The sequence below is a fragment of the Strix aluco genome, chromosome 5, assembly GCF_031877795.1.
Source record: "Strix aluco isolate bStrAlu1 chromosome 5, bStrAlu1.hap1, whole genome shotgun sequence".
In the NCBI taxonomy this organism is placed as follows: domain Eukaryota; kingdom Metazoa; phylum Chordata; class Aves; order Strigiformes; family Strigidae; genus Strix; species Strix aluco.
Genome location: NC_133935.1, coordinates 29,061,346 through 29,082,059, shown reverse-complemented (window position 1 = coordinate 29,082,059; position 20,714 = coordinate 29,061,346).

Below are 20,714 nucleotides of genomic sequence, written 5' to 3'. Positions count from 1 at the left end.
ATGTTCAGTTGGATGGGTGAACTGGTCTCTCCTGAACATTTCCAAATACTACATTTTTAAATAGATGTGTTAGTTTTTCTTATTTTTAAACTAGAATTTACTTTCTATTCTAAAACAGAAAGGTCATCTTTACCTCTCAAATAAAACATTTTAATTGAAAAGAAGACAACATGTAATGCCAAAGGGGCTGGCCATTTTCTGCAAAAAGCTTAATTTCGATGAATCAGCATCTTCTGACAACAAGTATTTAGTCAAAATATTCCTGTTCTGCTCCAGGCCTCAATACTGGTTCTTTAATGCAGGTTCTCTCCAAAGTGAATACAACAGATTGTATACAGCTTACTGGATGTATTTGGCTGATGGCTAACTGTGCACTCCTGTAGTAAGTCATATAAAAAGACTGTCTTGCACCACTGACCATATGGTTGGACATGCATCTGAAATATAAGGGGACATGATTTTAGTCACATGAGGAATACAGAAGTGATTACATGAAGGAAAAAAACTAGAACAAAGTGGCTCTACAAACCTCCATTGCCAGCTAGGAGGCACCTCTGCTTTAAGCTTTCAGAGCAGCATCTTCATAGGCTGAGAACCCATAACACTAGAAATATGCATATATTTATGCACACACACATGTGCGTGCATATGCATATATATACATACATCCATATGGGTCTATATGAATGAATTGGGCTGTCTCTGCATTTGTATCACAGTGTCTACAAGAATAATGGAATTACCTTCATTTTTTCTTTAATTTACCTGAACAAAAGGAACACCTGCATTCCCACCCCAGGTTAGGAGACATCAGAACTCCTAAAGGCTGTTTCTTACAGCCTTTAAAGAAGATCCTGCTAACACTGAGGAACATCTCAGAGGATGTGATCTCCCCTACACTCAGCAGCTCTGTCAGAGCAATATTTCATTGCTACATTATTATGCATGGAAGTGCACACTCAAGCCATTTCTGTTTACTCAGAATAGTATTTACTAAAATATGTTCTGCAGTTTACTGTTCCTTATGGAAGATAATATTGTATATACAAGAGCAAATTGAATATATGTAATGAAGTAATTGCCAACATGCCCAACAAGTTGATGTGTTTGACTATTCAAGATAGATAAGGTTTCTCTAAGTATTACCCCTCAGCACATTCACCAAATTTAATTTTGTATTGTTTCTTACAATTTCTTCTAGCATATTACTCATAAAAGAAAAAAAAATTGCTGTGAATACTTTCTTTGAGAAAACATTGCACATGCTTCCCACAGTCTCAACCTCTGGGATCTTAGGAAAGCAGGTTTTTTTTTTCTTTCATGCAGTAGTGGGCTCTGTCACCGAAGAGCAATCCAGGGCTGTTATTCTAGAATGGAGTCTGGGGGAAGCTGAATGCTGACTATACAAATCCACACCCCTCATGTACTTTAAATACCCTGACGTATTTGTTCAGTAGTTGGTAACACAATTAGAGCCTAAACAAATTGACCTAGTTATCAGATACTGTCAGGAAGGAGTTTGAAGAGCAGTCAGCATTTAAATGAAGACATGAAGGAGTACCTATGAGAAAGGAAATGTTTAGGAAAAAAAGAGGAGACAGGATTTCTCCTTTTGTGATTCATATACAAATTTTAGGATTCATATACAGATTTTGTGATTCTAATTCAACATGGCAGGAAGCAGAGACTGAAACAAAACATCATGAAAAAAATATAGGTAAGCTTGTCCAGGCAAGGGTCATGTTCCAGCCCCGGTGTGAGAGCACTTGCCATGCATGCACACATACAGGTCCCCAACAGCATCACTTACTGCTTCCCCATGGCCCTACACATATTCCTCCCTCAATACTCCCCACACTTTGTTGACACTCCAGTTCTGTTACTTCTTGCTCTTCATGCAGCCTTCCATCTCTCTGGATCCTCATCCTGGAGCCCCAGTTTCACCAGAGGAGTTAGCACTATGAACAAGTACCTGCTACAGAATGACATCAATTAAATAACTACTTTTTTTTTTTTTTTTTTTTTTTTTAAATCTGAAAGCTAACTGATTACAGCACTGTAGATGTCAGTCCAGGTAAAGCACAAAATTTAACAACCCAACAGAAATATTCTGAAATAACACAGTATACTCGATATGCACCCTTTCCTTCTGGAGAGAATGGAGGAGGAGCAAACTGCAGATAACAGGTATGTGTTGTGTCATCTGATGGGCCAGCAGCAAGAATTTGTATATTACTGTTCAGAAGGATGTAAGAACTGTATGAACTGGTAAGTAAGGGGGAAGAACCACTTGACCAGAAGTTTTTATGTCCCTGGGGTTTTGACCCCACTGATCTCCACTGTTCTTGCACCACTGCTTCACTATCAGGAGGTTCTGCTTGAGCCTGTTCCACCCAGGATGTTAAAACAACAAGTGAGCTTCTCTCCTGCCCTCCCTTCCTTTCCTGATTCAAGCAAATCTACTTTCATGTTCCCTCTGGTTCTGACTACTGGCTTTGAAGCCCCCTTCTCTCTCTTCCTCCCTCCTCCTGAGTCTTCCTGACAAGAAGAAGAGAACCAGGATTTTGCAGTAAACAGCAAGAGAGTTTTGTGGCACTAATCAGCATTTGCAAATGAAGATTAACAAAAGTGCAAACAAGCCTATGTGATAACTCCACAGCCTGACCTAATCTTAATGAAATCTGCAAGATCTATTTATATAAATAATAATTAATTTTCTTGCTTTCAACATGATGCAATTTGTGCATGTGGATTAAAAGTGACACACACAATTGTTTTGCCCGCATAAGCTCCCCAACTATAAAGAGCTTACTGACAGCTCCCTGCAAAGTGAAGACATGCAGCTGACAGAGCTGTCTCAACTTTACTCAGCTCCAGCAGGAAAGCTCTCTTGCTTTTCTTTTAAAAATACTTTCCATTTAATTTCTTACTTCCCTGAGGACATCAGGCAAGACTGAATGCTGAGATGAGGGGATGTCTGAAAGTTGGCTGGATGGCATGTGGTCAAATAAGAGGGATAATTTTGTCTGAAGAGCTTTAGGATTCTCCATTGGGAAGAGTGACTTAGGCTCACAGTTCTTTTCATAACACCATCAAGGACTGAGCATTGTGCACATGGAAATGTATATTTAACTTAAAAACTTTCATATGGGACAATCTGGCAAAGCACTGAAACACCAGTCCCACATGAGGTAGAAGGGCCGCAGGGGAGGAGCTCGTAGCTGAATTAGGAGACATCAGCTCTAGGGCAGGTTCAGTTGCCTTGTGGACAAAACAGTCCCCATCTCATGTTGTGGGAAACTTGCACATTACAGGTATCCATCTACTCAAAGCAATATATAATAAGGTAAATGGAGAACAAGGGTTCCAAACTGAGGACAAGGAGGTCTCCGAGGACCAGAATGTATGTGTAACTGCACAATTCTTTACATCACTCTTTCACACAGTCCCTCCATAGCCATATGATAGCCAGACTTCTGTGGGTACTTTATCTCCATTCCACATATGTTACAACTGCAACTATAGTCTGCTTATCACAGACTGGAGATAGTGCTGTAAAGTGTTTTTTAAGATCTACAGAGAAAAAAAAGGCCCTTACCCTTTTCTCAGGCATATCACAACTGACAGGTACCAGCAAATTAAGTAGGAAAGAGACTGAGACTGTTGTAACTTTCCCCAGCAGTTGCTTTTGGCTGCTGACACCTTAATATCTTATGAACTAGCAAATGGAGGTCAAGAGGAAGAAAAAGGTTGTAAGAATACCACAGAAGGCAATGATTTCACTGCAGACATTTTAGTATCTTATCTGCTATTCTGCCTGCTCATATGTGTCAAAATTCTGCTAATTTCATTTGACAATAAAGCTTTGAAAGCTGTCAGGTGATGAGATATCTCTGCATATCTGCATTCATGTTTGCTTGTGGTAACCCATCAGATAATTTTCCATCCCACAGGTTAAGAAAGGAAGTAGTGCTAGATAGTTAGTTTTTCTCCAGGTATTGCCCTTGCAACATTCATGATGGGCTTTCATGGCAAATCAAATTTTGAAATCACAAGTCATTTACCACTGCATTTGACCATCTTTCATAGACAACTACTGCTTATTGCTGTGGGCTATCCATCTGTTTCTCTAGATATCTGCCTCCCATATATTTGTGTCTTATCTACATTATTTATGCTTACCGTTTTTGTGCATTTGTTTATCTGTTTCTATTCCCTCTGCTTTTTCTTGTGTATGTGTGTTTATGTAAGGAAGGAGCAGCATGTTGCTATCCGTCTTCATGCATCAACAAAACCAACTCAGTTACTTGAGACTAGAAACACCAGCACACACGAAGCCTCAGAAATCGTAGGTACACACTAGTTATACAGCATAGTCAAACACTCATTACAGAGACAGGCTGTAGCCCTCAAGAGGAACTGGGTGTCCAGGTGGCATTTTGTTCCCGTGAAAACATGTTGAAGGGTCTCCGACTCTTGCTTTGGATACTCCAGGGACCTTAAAGCTTCTGTCAGTGAAGAGAAATGAGAGCACCTGCTTCCACTGCTCCGTGGGAAGGTGAAAGCAAAAGAGGCAGTTGGACAGGGCTACCCCAGAACAGCAAGGTGCAGAGGAGACATTTGAGTTCAGGTCTTCTGTGAGGGGTACTTCATATATTTTTTGCCTGTGGGAATGACAAAGCAAGCAAAAAGCTAATTTCTATACTGACATGAGCTGCCCCTTAAAATCCAAGGTCAGTGCTAAGGCTTCAAGGCGACAGGAGGAACAAAACCAAAACAAGCCACTGGCAAGGACTGAGCCAATCACTAGCAGCATGAAGGGGTTCTTTTTTCACCACCTCTGATGAGCACTGCTACTTCATGTTTAGTTGTTGTAATGGATTTAATCATGTGCTGGCTGTTTCTAGACATAATGGGGTTCTTGTTTCTGCCTGGAGGTAGGTAGTACAAAATTGAGGGAAAGAAGAAACTATAAGATCTTTATTCAAACATATCCCATAGCAGAAGATGACTTTCATGAAGGTGAAGTGCTAAGGCTTGGACAACAGGCCTAAGCCAGAGTTGACCTATAGATGAATCCTGTATATTTTATAACTGATAACCATTATACTAGTAGGTATTGTACTAAGTTATAACAAACCACTTACGCTGATGTAAAAAGTGCTAAAGTGTTGAAATACTGAAGCCTGAACAACAGGCCCCAAGCCAAAGCTGCTAACTTAGCATGTAGTCATTAATAAAATATGTAAACTCGCCAGTGAAAGATGCAACTTAGACAAAATATAATCAGTAGTGAGGAGAGAATGTATCCAGCTTCCCTTGTTTAGCCTTGTTCAAGGCTGAGAACCCAAGTATTTGGCCTTGTTAGAAACTCCCTTGGTTCCCCCCCTGACCCCTGGCCAAGCTTTGGGTGGAATCCAACAGGAGAATGAAACCAGAAATTTTCCGCTCAAAACAAAGGTGCCAGTTATTCTGGCTTGTCGATCTCTGGTATATAAGGCTGGGCCCATTTGCAGCGACTTTGGATGCCTCACCTATGGGTGGACGCACTGCGTAGGATTTCCCACTTGCCGGGACAGGCTCTCCAAATCCTCGCTGTAACTGGGGCTCCCCAGCGACTGCGGATCTGGATGATGATGATTATATATGCAAGTGGTGATGTACCTCTCTTAATCACTATTCTCTCTCTCATGTAGTAATGATTTGATGCATTACCCTGTATTTTCCTGTTTGTTGCTTTAAGTGCACTATTCTGCTTTTTTCTTACTGCATGTTTTCTGTATTACACTGTTACATTATTTGGTTATCATCAGTAAAATACACTTACTCTTTTCACTCTGGTGTCCGAGTTCAATTGGTATCCTTAATCAGCAAAACAGAGGGGGATTAGAAAGGATGAGGCCACAGTCCTTTGGAAGAGATAAAATAAGTTGTTTGATTGTATAGGCCTCCTTAAAGGAAAGTAGAGAAGGAGGCAAACTAGTGGGTAGTAGAACAAAAGGAAGGATGCTGAGCTTTCATCTTGGTATTTGGTTGCATCCTGAGGCAGTTTATATGAAGTTATTTAGATCTAGAGGTGGTACCTTCTACTCCTCCGCTTCCTCAGAAAATATGGTTTTCAAGCTATGGATTTGTGATCCCTAAATGAATGTAGTTAATGCCTCTGTACAGGGAGTGTAAAACTTGCTTATTCATGTAAAAATAGGCCAAACATCACAGACTACAGATTGAGAGCCACAGTGCGAATATACTTACATGTAATATTCACCATCACCAGTTTGTAGAAATAAATGTATGTCAACCCCCTCCCTGACAGCTCTGGAGAGTGAAAAGAAAACATTTAATTCTTGCTTCCAAATTTTCAAGAAATGGAAGGTAGATTCAGAAGACATAGTAAGAAGCTTCTTCAGTGAAAACCCAGAAGGAATCTTTTAAAGGAAAATTGCAAGTTACTGCCTAGGGCTCAAGAATTTGACATGTCAGTCTCCAGAAATAAAAACACACTCCTGAGATTTCAAGCTTTTTCTAAAACATAAATAGTGAGGTTTTAGCTAGAGTTACCAACATTTTTTTAAGCTTAATATGTAACAGAAATAATCACTGGCCTTGTAAAGAGAATTTACACTAATTCACTACCAGGTCACTTCTCAATAATTCACTACCGTGGATGCCGTTTTGTATCAGTCAACACTAAATGGAATAAGAATATGTAACATCAATGTAAAATTAATGATTAACTGCTCCAAATGGCACTTACTGCCAATTTCTGCACAGAGTATTGGCTGTCTTTTCACTTAACAGTTGATGTGTAATTTGAGGCTTTCAAAACATACCTGCACACCAGCAGATTCACAGAACCATTAAGTGGGACAGAAAAGAACAATAACCTCCCTTTCTTTTAGTGAAGAGTAGAAAAAAATAACTCCAGTTTGGTTCATTTACTGACAGTTTTCAACAGCTCCAGGCTGCTGGATAGAAGCATAAAAATGAGTAAGAGGAGGTTGATGATATTTTGTCTCCTGTTCAAAACTCACATCAAATCAAAGGCTTTGGAAAACTTCTTTCTTTCTCCTATCTTTTCATCATTTAACTGAAGTTCTTGAGGCTTATTTATGTTCTGGACTAGTCAAGAGTTTCTTGTAAAAATGCGAAAGGGAAAAGATCCTCATGCTTTTCTTTAGAGGCAAAAAAAGTCAAAGGCCAAAATAGTTTGGCACAAAACCAAACAATATGATTCACTAATACTGTTTTTGCCAAGTCACCTGAAAGTTAGTCGAGGTCCCTGGTCTCTTCAGCTTTTTTGTAATAAGTTTGCTATTTGGACAACACGTCTTAGCATCCACTTATATAGTGTCTGTAGTTGTGAAAGTGTGGGATCTCTACTTCTTCTGCAAACTTCATTTGTGAATTAGATGATGCAAAAGTAAACAAACTACAGCATAAAATATCACAGCAGACTACCCAAGCAAAATACGAGAGAAGTTAGGTTTAAAGATATTTCATACACACACCTGGCACAGTCTCAGAAGCAAAGTAGGCATTCTTATAATTGGAGCTCCCATTTTTCTGCTGAAAAGACATTTTAAGATACAATTTCTGACCATCAGTTTTAGCCATTGAAATGAGTCATCCCCCTCATACACAATGTTCTATTCATATTTAAATTGATAGGACTATTTGCAATGTTAATGAGCTGAGATACATGTAACAAGCTTGTATTTAATTTTGGAGGAGAGTGTAGAGGATAGAAGAACTATGGAGACAAAAGCTTTATTGTTTGGGGAGGCCTAGCTTTACATTTTCACATTCTTCCTCTGTATTTTTGAGTAGGGAAAGCATAAATTTTTCTGTAATAGTCCTCAACCCCAGATATTTTAAAAAATCTTTTTTGTATAACATTTGCCTTCAGATTTTCAATGTATATTCACAAATGTAAACAAATGTTTCCTTTTGCAATATACTTATTTTAATAAACGTCATAAGAAATTCACATGTGCAGCCTGCAACATAAAACTGTAATTATCTGACAGCTTGTCTTCAGATTTCATTGTGTACTCCTTCCTAAAGCTGCAATCACTTATTATGACTGCTATGGTGTTTGCTCTGTTGCAGTGAGTTTTTTAACCCTGGATGGCATCAACAGCACCATAGTGATGGTAGAAGATACACCACAAGGGAAAACTCCTTTTCTTCACTCCTAAATGTTTCTTGAGTGCTCCCAAGATGATATGAGACTGGGAAACCAACAAGAATCAATGAGAAAATGATTGTATACTCTGGGGCATGGTGGTTTATGGAGCTAACAGAGGCGTCACAGAATTAGGGTGCTGTTTGTGTGGTATGGTGATAGTGGTATTGATAGTCCCTATGTATTAAGACTTGGTGCTGGTGTATGCCTAAAAGAACAGCTGGCTGCAAGGAGACTGAAGCTCCCTCTCCGACAGCAATACAGACTGTGGTGATCCGTTCTCCTATTTTGTGACTTCAGAAGCCTGTAATATCAGTGACAAACTCAAAAGCTATTTCAGATCGCATCAGGCTGCTCTGCTGTTTCCACTTTTCAGGAGATACCTTCCAAGTTCACCAGTCTTCTCTTCCTCTTTTTATGCAGAGTGGGAGGGATGAGGACCTTTTGAAGTTTCTAGGCCAAAGCATTCATGAACTATTTCATGACAGTAGAGCAGATATGATTTACACCAAGTTTTTCAAAATCCATATTTTACAAGCTGCTTCTCTGCTTTCCTTATAGTATACCCACAAATAAATTATCCCTCTTCTGCAGGCTGCACATGTGACAAACTTTTCAGAATATGAAGTGAGTGAGACAAACTATAAATTCTCAGATATTCTGCCAGAGAGTGCTATGGAGGTGCTTTCATCTTTTAGCTAATTAACAGACTTCTACTTTTAAATAAAACTGTCTCAGAATAAATAAATTCTGGCTACAGTCTTAATTATGCATAGGTTACTTCTTTCCACTAATCAAAATCTTGACTGAAGCCCAAATATTCACAATAGGTCATCATGATCTGAATCAGTGAGTTGTCACAGGTGGGATGCTAAATTGTCCTTCCTTCACTACATTTAATGAAAAATTGTATGCCATGGAAATTGCTTTGAATAGAGATGAACAATTAAGAGAACCAAATGTATATATGGAAGGAGGGAGGGAAAAGCATTCCTACTGAATGCATTGAATGTGTTTAGGCAAGCTTCTCATTTCAAAGCAAAATTCCTCTGTTGCCTTGTTTTCTAGGCTGTAACCCCAGAGCAAAAGTAACTCTGTTGAGCTATGATCCTCCAGGGAGGAAGGGATAAGAAAGACATTCCCAAGAGAAAAACAGGTGTAGGAACAGGGAGAAAGGATTGCATGCAATGGCCTGCAAGAAAAATGTAGGATCTGTGGGACAAAGAATTAGAGGAGGGGCCAGCAAGCAAAGTGTTATGAGGAAGGAAGATGGGGGAAAACAATGCTGAAGGGTCATAGGATTATTTCAGTTTCAGCTGCCTGAATTGAGAACATCTTTATTTTATTCTTTTTCCTTATGTACACAGTATACACATAGTCAGCCTGTTCACATGACTTTGAATCCCTCCCCAACAATGACTGTTGAACCTGCTGCCTGATTTCAATCCAGTTTAATAGAAAGGGAAGAGACATAGAAGGTAATTAAGCTCCCAATTTTTAATGCAAATAGCTGGCTAGAAAGAAGAGACTTTGATAGCCATAGAGGTAAGAAAAACTGCCAGAGGAGCCCACCTTTTACTAGAGACTAGGGAATCCATGCATAATCCATCCTGGATCAATTCCCCAAACACAGGTAACAATTCAACCAGAAGTTATATTCCCCTGGGAATTGCAGTTGAGCACAATACACAAATCCATAGAAATCTGGGCTTTGTTGATTCTGGTGTTCACTACTTCTTTGTTATCGTCAATGAAAGCTCAAGTAGCCTCACTGGGATTTTGAAATTATACTCATAGAAGGGCTATATTTTTCAGTGTCTCAGGCCCTGCAACTAGTGTGTAGCCCAGGAATTCTCCCTCAGACACAGAAATGACTTCCCTTACCTTTTGAATGTGATTACTACTGGGAATGCACAAAGAAGTTCCACATACCTGTGTTTGGGGCTGCCAAAGCAAATATCTACTAAAAAATACAAAATGTGTAGACAGTGAAATAACCTCTGAAGTAACTGATATTTAAATGGCTAGATATAAAGGAATATATAGCTTAACACAAAACCAAAGTCAGCACTTTCTCTTCATATCTGTACACATACATCCCTGTTAATTCCAACTAAATTACATTACACATATTTGCAATAAAGCTTGCAACTGTCAGCCAACTGCTACCTGATCATAATATGACACAAACCTTGCACTAGTTTGTTTTATGTTGTTAGAAGAGATTTAAGTACTCTGGATGAGATTCTCAGGTAGTGAAAACCACTGATTCTCTGTTGAGTTTCATTAACAATGCCATTTAACACTGTCAAAGAAACTACCTCCTTTTGCTGATTGTGTGCAACTGAGGGATATCATTATCCCTCATCACAGCTCCTGGTATCGATACAGCCTATTAAGTAATAATCAGTTCATACGAAATAACAAGAAGAAACCCACATACCCACCAGCTGCATTTCTTTCCCTCTGCATTTATCCAATTTTACTTTTTGGAAAGGAAATAAGCTATCAAACCCTGAACAGAGTTAGAGCTTTCTGCAAAGAAAATGCCGCTACAAGCATACTATGCAATTGCTAGATAATGCTTAAAAACTTTCAAGACCACAAAAGTATATTTGTCCTTTAGCTCCAAAAACATAGTTCATCATTCTCTCCTTCCTCAATTTACAATGCCCTTAATCCATTTTTCTCCTCTATCAGTTTCAAAATATGCTTGTAATTACTATTCAAGTCCCTTTCCTATTTCTAGTATATTGTGTCTAGGGTTTCAAAGACATAAGGGAGTTAGATGTATGACTCTATTAGGCTGCTTTGAAACTTCAGCTCGTAGTATCAAGAGATTATTTATCATGCGGTGTGTGCATTCATTCCATATAGGCTCATAAACCACATAGTTAAACACAAACTTCCATACATGAGCTCTCCCTAGATTATATAATCTACACATTTCATAATACAAATGGATTGATCACTCTCTTCCTAATAGCTAAAGTATTCTTCTGCTTCAGCACATAATACTGGTACAAGATCTTACCATCCTCTGGCACAAACAGAATAATCCTGGGACTATAGTCTGTTCAAAGCCCTTTACAGCACATTTAAGAAGACCATATTTAAACATGCAATGGGAATCCAATGGTGTATTTCTATCAAAACCAAACAAAGAGTAGAAGGAAGATTATAAAAGACAAGTAAATCAAGAAACTGTAATGGTGAATGATGAAGGGTTATGTAGTGATGTGGAGTATGCTATCAGACTGTTAACCATTCATCTTCAGCCATTCCAACTTTTTTGAGCAGTAGAATAATGGTTTTCTGATCATTAACTGGACTGTAGCAAAATGCATTTCAGCCATAACTCTATTCTAATTAAGCTTTTTGTTTGGGAATAGTGCGAATTATCCTCATTACAATCAGATGGGATGGTTTTTAATATCTTTTCGTAATTAGAAGCTATTTTCCTTAAATACAGTTTATGCATGAACTTTCCAAGGAGACACATCTACTGGGGTAAGACTGAGTCATTTGCATCTGGAGGGACGCACTGAAGGTTATACAAGTCAACATTTAAAATTAGTTTTAAAGATGAGCCAACTCACACCCTACATATAGTACATATAGGTCCCAATCCAGGTATGTGCTAAAGGCACTTTACTAAATTCAAGTGCATGAATGGTCCCAAGGATAAACATACCTAAATGAATTTCAAGGACATGAATGTTCAACACCTATCAGGAATTATGTCCCTTCGCTGCAATATCAAAGTGCTTCCTATGCAAATGACTTTGCATAATGAAGTGTCAGATGGGGGTATTTTCTTACTTTACAGATAAGCCCCCTTTGCCTCAAGATGAATCAGTTTTAGAACTATGAAGAATAAGAACTTCCCAATGTGTGAGCATCTTAAGAGCTTTGATGTGACATTGGCTAAAATATTCCTGTGCATTGTGTCGTGTCCACTCCAGTCCCAACAGAGCCAGTGACACTAAAATATTTTCAAGGACCTGTCAATATCTTACTGCCCCTATTCTGCATTTAAGCAAGACCTAGGACCAGAATTTGCACATGTCAATTCTCTGCCTCTTTTGGCTATGGCCAGTTACTATGATTTTTGGGCAGAAGAACACAGTTTTGCCTGGAGCCCCAGAAATGCCAAGGCCTAGGGAGAAGGTTTGCACCCCAGCAGGCATATCAGCTTCAGTTGTTCTTCTAGACATAAAAGCTTTTAGACATAAAAGCTTTTAGATTTAAAGGGGGATGCAGGTTTAGTGTAAAACAAGAATTCACTTAACACAGGATAGATGGAAAGATAAACTTTTAAGGAAAATGCATGCTCTGAGTAGAAGGGCAAGCAGTAACAGCAGACAAGGCTGGGGAGAAATTCCAATTGCCCCTACAACCAATCTTAAATTATGAAAGCAGCATTTCTCAGCCATACTAGTGAGTCCCTTCACAGACAGGACTAACAAGGTGAGGGTGTTTTTCATTGGTTTGTGTTTGTTTTGTGGTTGATGTTTTTTCCTTTCTCATACAAAGGGCCTCAGCTTTACATCAGACTCTGATTATTATTATTTTTTAGATCCACGCACAGCTTGTGCCTAAGTACTTTTAAGGACTATAGAATGTCTACTATAAGGCAGGAAGATAAACCAAAATGGTGTTCACTGGTCTATAAAATAACAGAAAAAGCTTGAAATAGGGCTTGAGATCTCATGTGAAAACAGCAACCTAAACTGTAAACCCTGCAATGAAATGTGCTCTTGGTAAATGATGGCTAACATAATGTATGGCTGTGAAGGAGGGCCAGACTGCTTGCTTCCCGTGCTGCCTTGGGTGGGTGAACAAGCTGCTGCAGACAAGTATGAAAGGTTACTTGAAATGTGACAACTAACCATTTCTGGGAAATAAAATGTCTCAACTTGAGCCCCAGAGGAAAAAATTTCCCTTTGTAGTGGGCCAAGGGCAGCCAGAGAAGCTTAGCTGAGACACAGTAATTTTTTGCACTCTACAATGAGCCCTGCCAAGAGAAAAATCTTGCTCTTCCTTTTTGTCTTTTAACTATTTTTATTTTCTCAAGAGTTGAAAAAGGTAAGAATAATAGGGAAATGACAACAGTTAAGAAGGTCATACTCCTTCAGGAATGTAGAGGGAGAGGAATATCAATTCAGGGAAAATTAGCTGAAGGGGTGTGGATGAGTCCTGTGAGATCCTTAATGTAGTACCTACCTCAGGAATGGATTGACTGAAGACCTAGCAGCAGCTTTTAAGACTATTTTCCTAGTAATTTTCTTGAGCTCACTGGTGGCCCCAGATTTGGCAGCATAGTGCCAAGTAGAATATATGCTGCTTTCATTTCAGGGAACAAGAAATTTTGCCACTGACTGCCGCTTGAGGGAGCTGGACTTTGTCACTGGCAATTTCCCCAGAAGGGTTTTAGCAGGAGGACTGTAATCCCTTTCTCTACAGGGACACGGGTGGAGATGAGATATTTCTTGGGAGCAAGAGCCTCTGATGGTATGACAGGACCACTGAAAGTGCTAGGAGCTCCTGCCTTTACTTTAAGCTCTTCAAGGCACAAAGAAGTCGTCCAGAGGTGGGAGAGGAAAGGATTCTTCCCACAATGTTCACAAAGTGCGTTTTTTCCTGTGGTCCTAAAGGGAAGTTTGAACCTCTAAGCTGGAGCATTAATTGCCAGAGCTGAGGCTGGGTAAGATAAAGAAGTGGCACCATATATTAAAGCCTGTCTTTTCACATCTCTCTGGACATAATGTGACTTGACATGACATGGTCATCCAACAGAGCATCCTGAGATGGCAATGGAAATAGCTTGCACAAGCGTGTGGGGATATTAAAACCCATAGGTACATCAGGGCCTCTGCAATTGAAGGGGCAACTCATGATCCCAGCACAAATGGTGCTCACAGCTGAAGTGAGATGAAGACGCTGCCTTGTGGGGATGTCTCCCAGGGTCATGAGGTGTTACTCACACAGAAGTCAAGAGGCCTTGAAAAAACTTCTTACTGTGACCAAAAGTATTGGATGGAGCTCTGGTCCTTTAAGAGTCACCCATGCCCTTTTGGGGACCAAGTCATTTGGAGTTTCTGGTATCCACCAAGGTGCCTGTGATTTAGCAGGAGCTGGGGCCAGAAAACATAGGCATGCACAGTCAGGTTCATGTCACAGATTTGAGACCTGCCACCATATCCTCAGTCTGTCTGATTCTGGTGGGAGATCAGGCATCCTTGCTCACTTGCCTCCTCATCTCACTGGTACTACTGCAGACAGTACCACAGGTGCCACAAAGTTCCCTCAAAAGAGGGAAAAAGAATATTATTTTGTCCCAGCCTTGGGGATGGGGAAGGAAACAGGGGGAATACACCTTTATGGGTACATTACACTGTACATGCGTAATTGTTTTGCCCTCTGAGGTGCAGCACATGTGTCTGCAAAAATGGCCAATTGTGTAATGGATATTGAAGGGAAAAAGATTTCATGTTGTTTAAACTAGATCAGTGCTGAAGAAGTCTGTTTAACTTAATGACACATAATTAACTGCCAATCAGTCAGCTATTCAGAATCAGTATCAACAATATAATGGATAAACCTCAAGACCAGACACTTAAAAAATGTTACTGTACACATCCTTTTACAACTAATCTGAATTTTCACATTCACAAGTAGGATTCCACATCACACAAGGGATGTGCAATTTCCCCTTCTCCTGTGGGAGTTGGGAGTGCTTGGGGTTTGGGTGTACCATTACACCTCCCTACAATCCGCTAGTGCCTGTGCCTGTGTCCATGAGAAAGCCTTCCATGAGACCACATACCTATGTACCCCATACAAGGCAGCTCTCTCTGGCATGGGCTGAGGTTATGATGTCACAGGGACAGAGTATGGTGAATATTTAGTATGGTGAATATGCGGTTTCATGTGGTTTATTTGCTGACTTGTTTCTTTCAGCTAGTCAACAAGCGTTTGCCCTTAGTTGTTTTGCAGGGTCAATTTAACAGGGTAAAATTAATAGGGAGAAGTTCACTTGGCTAATGCTTCTTTGTGGTCTCTCCTTGTCTCTGGCTAAGAGTGCAGTGTGCTTGTGAAGGGAAGAATTTGTGTGGGAGAGAAAGAACGTGTTTCTTTTACAGTAGAGAGGGGATTCTTTAAATCATAGCTGTATTTTCAGTGCCTGGAAGAAAAGATGCTTCTTTCTCTTACAATTCTTTCATATGAATGTAAATACTTAATCCCTCAAAATCTCAGTACCTGTTTCTTAAATGCTACTTTAATAAAAAGATATTTTCCTCCAAGTGTGTTTTTTAATCTTTAGTGGGCAACTGAATGGATGGGACACTGAAAATAGTAGGGTAATGATTTTAAAATAGCCCTATCAAACCAGGTATTGCCCTAAGGTGTTATAAATAAATGAAAATAGTCTGACTGTATAATGATTATGTTTACTCTTATCTTACTGTAACTGCTAAAGGTTCATCTGACTCGAAATTACACTTGTATTTACCTGTGCTCTTCTTATAATCCTCTTTGGCCCCTGTCTCAAGAATTCAAATAAATACACACTTAGAGCAAAACAAGCACTTAAAAAACCCAAAGCAGGAAAGTTTTATGAACAGGAGAAAAAGGGAAGGGGCTCTATTGACAGCAGAGATAAAGCACTGAGGGCATATGACAGACTTCGGGTGAAATATTCTATTCCACATATTTCCAGGATCATGCTCCACAATGAAGTCTCACAGTAAAGTCTGGTTTCACAGACACAGTGCCAGACAAAGTGGGAAGGAGCACTGTTAGAAGTACTGACTTGCGGAAAACAGACTCTACAACTCAGAGTTATAAAGCAGGTATGTTTACTCTGATGCCAGGGTGCAAGGGGATTTCTCCACAAAGCTTGCACACCCACCGCACATTTTACCAAAAATTTATAGAGTGTGGATATACATATTAATTGGATTACATAATACAAACATACATATGCATGAGTAAGGCTGGGTTAGTTCGAAAGGCTGGTGTCAGCAGTTTATGTTATCTTTGCACCTGCGCATTGCCTCCTGGTGGGTGTCTCTGGGGGTCTTTGGGAGGAAGGCTCGTAGTCTTTCTCACCTTGTACTTTTCCCCGGAGCATGCGCAGATTCTCTTGGCCAATTTCTTGAATAACAAGAGTGTTTTTCAGCCGGTTTACTCTTTCTATCTTATCTAAGAGAACCAACGGAACTTCTACTGTCCGTATATGGCTATCTTTACTCATTACCAACTAGTTAGAGCACATCTGTTTCCCAAGGACAAAACCATGATATTTTGCTGAACACTGCAGTTCTTGGTAGATTTTCACAGTAAACTGCTTTGTTTTGATGAACACAGTAGTCCTTGGTAGAATTCCACAGAACAGTCTGGGCAAGCGGCATTCTTAGCAATATTCAAAAATACTGTAAGTAATACTATAAGTTGCTATAAGTAAGTAAATAAGTTGCTAGGCAGTTTTCTATAAGTAAATAAGTCTCAAAACAAGTAATCATTTCTCTGTATCAGTACCATGTTTCCTGGGTCATTAAGCCAAAGCTGCCTTTTAGTTATCCAAGGGGACAGTTACAGATGCAGTGTGTGGAGTGGTGTTTTGTTGCTTCTGATGCTGTTCTGGGCCCAGGGGCTGGGGGATGTGTTGAATAGTGCTTGCAATAGGCATCTCTGAAAGCCAAGATGCAATCACTTTGTTAAATTAAAGCTCATTTCCTCCACTGTTAAAGACAATGTACACGATCACTGCCACCAAGTGATTATATTTAAAGTGAAAGGATGCAGAGGGAATGCCAGTTCTTTTGGTCTATATTTAGTCACAGCTGTGAGGCATTAAGGGTTGTTTAAAAATCTCTTAAATGCCTGCCAAAACTTGCCAATCATTAGAACCAATAGGTGCTTATCATTCCAAGCATTATTTGAGATACTGGAAATTACACAGCCACAGGTGATCACATTGCTCACACAAAAGGAGTGTGTGGGAAGTTTGGGAGAAAGGATTTAGTCGTCTTCCATCCACTTTCAGTATATTCATTGCTGGAAGCCTTTTCACCTGTACCTTCAAGCATCTCCACAGAAGTAAATTTCAACTCAAATCCCTCAGTTGGTAGACCCAGCAATCCTGCCAAGCCTTAGAGTTTAACCTGGAGAAATCTACACAGAAAGTGAAGAGCAGACATTAATGTTCCTTTCCCTTCCCTCCTATATATATGTATATGTGTGTGTGCCTATGCATCAGGCTGCAGTGCTCTAGTATTTTCTTCAGAACTTGTTTTCCAAAATGTGCAGTTTTCAAGCAGACCATCACTTTTATTTGCAAAATTATGTTTCAGTGGTAGAAATTAAGTTTCTTATTTTCAACAAGATGAAGTGAAAATTGGTACTTTTGTAAAGTAGGTTAGCGAAGTAGATACACGGCACCAGAGTAGCTGGCACTGCTGGATAGAAATGACAGGGTCCACCTAAAGTCAAACACCACACTTAAGGATTCAAATGGGTTTCCATTTCACTCCTCTCTTTTCACTTGGTTAGCATTTTCCTTGACAAGCTGGATTTTCAGGTGAAGATGCTTTTCCACTTCATTGTTAGCTGACAGGTGTGTTTTTGTGAGAACATCTGAGGAAAATCTGTTCAATTTTCTGTGCTCCAGGAGCAGAGTCCTATTCACTCATCTCACTTGGTTTTGTGTCACTTCCTGCAGCAGGCTGAAAAGAACTTCCCTGAGCACAAAAAGAAAATTATCACAGTTTCTTTCCCTCCCTACACACAGATAATTAAAAAAACCCTAAATCTGCAACTCAGGGTGTCTGTTTTGAGGTTGCATAAGGCGCTTGTCCATGTTCAGCCTGCAGGGAATGGGTTAGATAATGAAGTTTGAAAGACTTAAATGTCGCTCACAGTCAATCAGCATCAACCAGGAATTTCAGCAAACCTAATTGACCTTTTGTGACACCACAATGAATATAGCTCTGCCCAAAATAGCTGCCTCTGGGACAATTTGCTTGAGAGATATGGACGCATTCACATCAATCTGAGCAGCTTCAGACAGAGAAGCTTAAAAGCTCAAGTGGTGAAACTTTTAATAACTCATCTCAGCTCCCTGCCCCCAACTTTTCCATTAATATTCCCACATTCTCTGCCCTTTAAATAGGAACATTAAGTGCAGATAAATAAAACATTAGGTTGATAATATTACTTATATTGTGGTAGCAGGTGGAGGGCCTGATAAATACCTCATGATTCTAGGTCCTGTACGAACAGACAGCACAGAGACAGTGCTGGCTCCAGAGACACAAAGCTGAAGTTTTTGAGAAGATGCAAGCAGACAACAGGAGTGAGGTGTAGAAACAGATAACAAAACAGGCAGTTGTATTTTCTTCAATTAGTAAACATCAAACACTTCAGGAGTTTTCACTTTATGTTCTTTATTTGTGTAAGTTTATTTACTGTACTATATATTGTAATTGAAGGTTCTTTGAGCATGTTTGGAGTTATGAAAAATGACTTTTCAGAATTAGAGTGTGGGCATCAGAAGCTTGTTACTACTTTGGACTCCTGTTTGTTCTTTGTCATCAGGGGAAGCTTATAAATGTGGCTGTTCAGAAAGGCTATTAACATAACTTTTGAATTGTTTTTTGTTTGTTTTTTGTTTTTTTTAATTATCCAAGCAGAATTTGCATGAAGAAGCTGAAGAGGCAGTGAAAGAATTGTCACAGTAACGTGGGTCACAGCATTGCAGCAAGAGGTGTTGTTTCAGGTCCTAGCAAAGGGTCCCATGATGCTGGGATCACACAGGCAGTGCTGGTCACAAAGTCTGACAAATTGTATGCATACTCCTGAAACAAAGAGCTTCACTCAACAGTCAGGATTGAGTATAACTGTTAAGCAGGTATTCTTTATTCGCAGTGCTGGGCAGCACTGGGGATCACTCCACCATAAGTGCCGCCCTTACTAACAAAACTCTCTGACTAACATACATAAAAAGCATACATATGCATCAGATTTCTTAGAAGAGGCAGTCTTATGCTAATGGGTTCTTAGAATTTATTTACATAATCTGAGCATGCGTAGTAAAAATAGAGTGAGGGTCTTCTCCCCTCCTTAGGGGTCCGCATAGCCTTTCTCACACTGTTAGTTAGTGAACTTTAGGTTTCTTGGGTCCATATATGGTCATAGAGTTACTTCATCTGTCCTTCAGCTCCTGTTTGTTCCAAGGAGGTTAGTTTAGACTAGCTTTCAGTCACTTATCTTGACACTGGCGTCTTCTTAGGCACTTGTTTTCTTTAGGTTCCTGCTATTAGGGATGTACTCAGGGAGTTTTTCAGACTGTCCAAGGTCTGTCTTATCTTTACTAGGCAAGGAGTTAAAGGTTTCAAAACATCTTACAAGTGGGTAACTGGGTAACAACTACAGAGGGTAGTTAGGAAAAAGTATAAATGAAATTATATACATTACAGTAAAATACAGGAAAAATACAGGAAAAAGAAAAGCTTGTAAAATACAAGTGATGTCTAACATTAAAACTAAATGTCTTATATTACAGGTCCCTGTACATTAGCAATTTCAAGTATACTTGTAGCAACATCCCTTCACTCCCAGGTTCTGTTAGAAAACACAGATGGAAAAGAGAACATTTAAATTGTTTTTTAGGCAACTTAATGCTCCTGACGGGAACATTCCAGTCTTTGTGACCTCTCTTGACTGCACAAGTTGCATGAGGAGCCTTCCAATATATAGCCACTGAGAAAAATGTATATAGACTGGTGATTGGAGCAGAGGAGAAGGTATCTATCCTTTTGTGTAATAGAGATATTTCTACAGACAAACTAAATGATGTAATGTATTGCAATTACTCATACTTGACAATTAATATTCCTATTTGTCCAATATTAACTTGCAAATAAACTTGCAATGTTACTGATTGTTACTGATTTGTTGTTGAGTTGATGATTTTTGATGATTTTGATAAGGAATGATTAGTGCCAATCAATTAAATGGAATTTCACGAGAATATCAGTTTTTATAAAAGATAGTGGTGTAATGTCTTAAGTAGTCATAGAGATATTGTATTTAAAGTAACCATACAACCAGTTATGCTCCTAGACGAGGTACCATTGTTAGACTGTTCAGTAAGGACGATTTATTGCCCTGTAAACCAAGCATGTTAAAATTGCAATGTGAGCCAAAGTCCTTGAGTCAAGGGCATCAGAGGGTCTTTCTTTTAGGTCAGTGGTCTGTGGTGGTCGCAAAAGCAGCCCCCCGACTCATTTCAGAACTCAAGTGCACATGACCGGAAAGAGGTGGGAATAAGAAAATGAGTTATGGGGATTATCATGTTTATTTATGAGAACTTGATTAATAAGTATTACTGTATCCTATAAAATCAGCATGTTACATGAGTTAGGTGTGCGTTGGTGGTGAGATGACTCCGCTACTCACCCGGCTGTTAACAAAGGAGTGTCTGCTTATCTACATCACATTGGTGTTGATAAGTTCTTTA